Below are 2,540 nucleotides of genomic sequence, written 5' to 3'. Positions count from 1 at the left end.
CATAAAATCATGAAATTTTGGCACATATTGTAATGTGTTTGTATTATATAATTACACTCAGCCAAAAACCCACTAAAACAAAAAATAATCAATAAAGAAAAGGAAAAATGGAAAGAGAAAAACACAACTCAGAAGAACAAAAACGAGCCCAAGAAGCAATTGTACTAACCCAAAATAAGGGTCAATCGATTCCACCTAGCCCACAATAGAATTAAACAGAAAAAAAATAAAAACATCACACATCTCAAAGCAGATCCAACGAATAGAAAATCGACAGACCACAAAATTAAAAGTCAGCTGACTGAAATGTAGCTAAAGTGTAAAGGGAGGGAGTATCGGTATATAGATACTAAGCTCTCTTAAAATGCAGCTCTGGGGCGAATCAAAGCGTTGGAGGGTGCGTGGGACCACCTTGTCAGCCTATGTTGACTCATTATGAACCGCCTTGAACCAGCAAGGTACATTGGGCCACTAGGCGGCGTGGGAAGGGGAAAAGACTGCAGGGCAAGGGGGAAAACTGGTGGCGTTCTTGTGCAATTTTTCTTTGTGGAGAGGAGCTATGGGGACGGTCGGCGGTGGCGAGGTAGCCTGAGCGCCTCGCGGTTAGTCATTCATGGGTCTGGACCTCTCCGATGGGACAGGTGCTTAGGCATTCATGGTTTTCCTTTTTAATCTATCTTGGGTTTGGACATTTTATCGAACATCTAGAATGCAATGTCTCCACAGAGCGCTTGCAGGGCACCAACCTATGCACAACACTAGCTCGAGGGAGCACATGGATGAAGGAGCTCCGGACGATGTAGTTGGACGCGTCAACTCGAGAGGATAGGGACCTGGGAGTGGATGTTCAAGGTGAGGTTCGAGAGAGGCATGAAAGGGGTTGTTGCCGAAGGTAGAGGGGGAAAGATCAAAGAGATCCATCGAGAGGCGGAAGTGTGGAAGTATCTGATACAATGTAGAGAGTGAGACACACAAAATTAGGGTAGAACAACACTAGTATGCACAACACATCCATGAGAAGCTCTAACTAACTGATCAAGTGCTTGCTTGCAGGGCGAAAGCAGGTGGGGGAGGTTTATGTGCACCAGCTGGTTCGGGATTTGAGGTAAAAGCTAGTTCCATTGGCGTCTGGAGCAATTGATGGCATCATCCGAGGGTATAATTACCTTGTTGAATGCGTCACATGGAGAATTCTCTAATCACAACCCAACTTGTTCAACAAAAATACAGGTTAACATTACCTTGTTGAGCTGGTTTTTCATATTCTCCTTGAAAAATATTACTATTTCACTTCGTTTTGATTGGAGATTTAAAAAATATCCCAAACAATATTTAGAAATTTCATGATTTTTTTACAAATATCACAAATTCAAAAATATTCATGAATTTTAAGAAAAATGTGAAATCTTAAAATGTTCAAAACTTTGGAAACAAATGTTCAATTTTTTTAAAAGGTTCATTAAATTTCCAAAAACCACAATTTATTAAAATATTATTTTTTTAAAAACTATTACTTTTCTTCAAAAGTCATTTAAATTATACTCAAAATTTCAAAAATCTTTATGGATTTTTGAAAACTAGCAAAGAAAGGGTTAACAAAATTGAAAAAAAACATTTAAAAATATTAATAAAAAGGAAAAATAAAAAAAGAAAAGGAAATAAGAAAATAATTAAAACCACAAAAGGAAATCTATAAAACCGGTACAGCAAACAAAGAAAAGAGTCTTGGGTGAAGAACCTTTTAGAATCTTCATATAACCCTGAAAAACATATATAGGGTCCGCCTAAGCATCACAAATGTTATTTGTCACTTATTTGAGTAGCACTTAACGCTTTCCTCTGAAATCATTAATTGACGAGTACTCCTTACAAAGATCACTTCCACCTCTCAAGTTGCGCCACTTGTCCCTGAATGTTTTTCCTTTTTCATAGATCCGTTTATTCAAAATGTTATATCTCTTAAATCGTGCGTCCAAAACTTGAACCGTTTACACCGTTGGATATCTCGTATCGAGATTTTCAAAATTAATCCCATGTTGATATGTTTTGATGAACTTCTTTTTCACAAAAAAGGACGAAAAAGCCGAATCGGAAGCACGGTTTTTCCTTTCCGAAAAAGGCACGGCCGTGCCTCTCGCGGAAGCAGAAAAAAAACAAAAAACACATTTTTTTCGTTTCCGAGTGCCACGGCCGTGCCTCTCACGAAAGCACAATCGTACCTCTCGCGGAAGGGAAAAAACATAAAACACATTCTTTTTCCTTTTTCGAGAGGCACGGCCATGTCTCTCGCAAAAGCACAACCATGCCTCTCAAGGAAGAAAAAAACACAAAACTCATTTTCTTTTCCATTTCCAAGAGGCATGACCGTGCTTCTCGCAAAAGGAAAAAAAGAAAGCACATTATTTTTTCCGTTTTCGAGAGGCATGGTCCTGCCTCTCGCAAAAGCAAAACCGTGCCTCTCGCAGAAGCAAAAAAAAACTCGTGAAAAACCAATAACTAAGGAAGACTTTTTTTATCCAAAAGCTAAGGAAGACCGGTGA

The sequence above is a fragment of the Triticum dicoccoides genome, unplaced genomic scaffold, assembly GCF_002162155.2.
Source record: "Triticum dicoccoides isolate Atlit2015 ecotype Zavitan unplaced genomic scaffold, WEW_v2.0 scaffold167815, whole genome shotgun sequence".
Classification (NCBI taxonomy): domain Eukaryota; kingdom Viridiplantae; phylum Streptophyta; class Magnoliopsida; order Poales; family Poaceae; genus Triticum; species Triticum dicoccoides.
Note: the sequence above shows the minus strand (reverse complement) of the source record.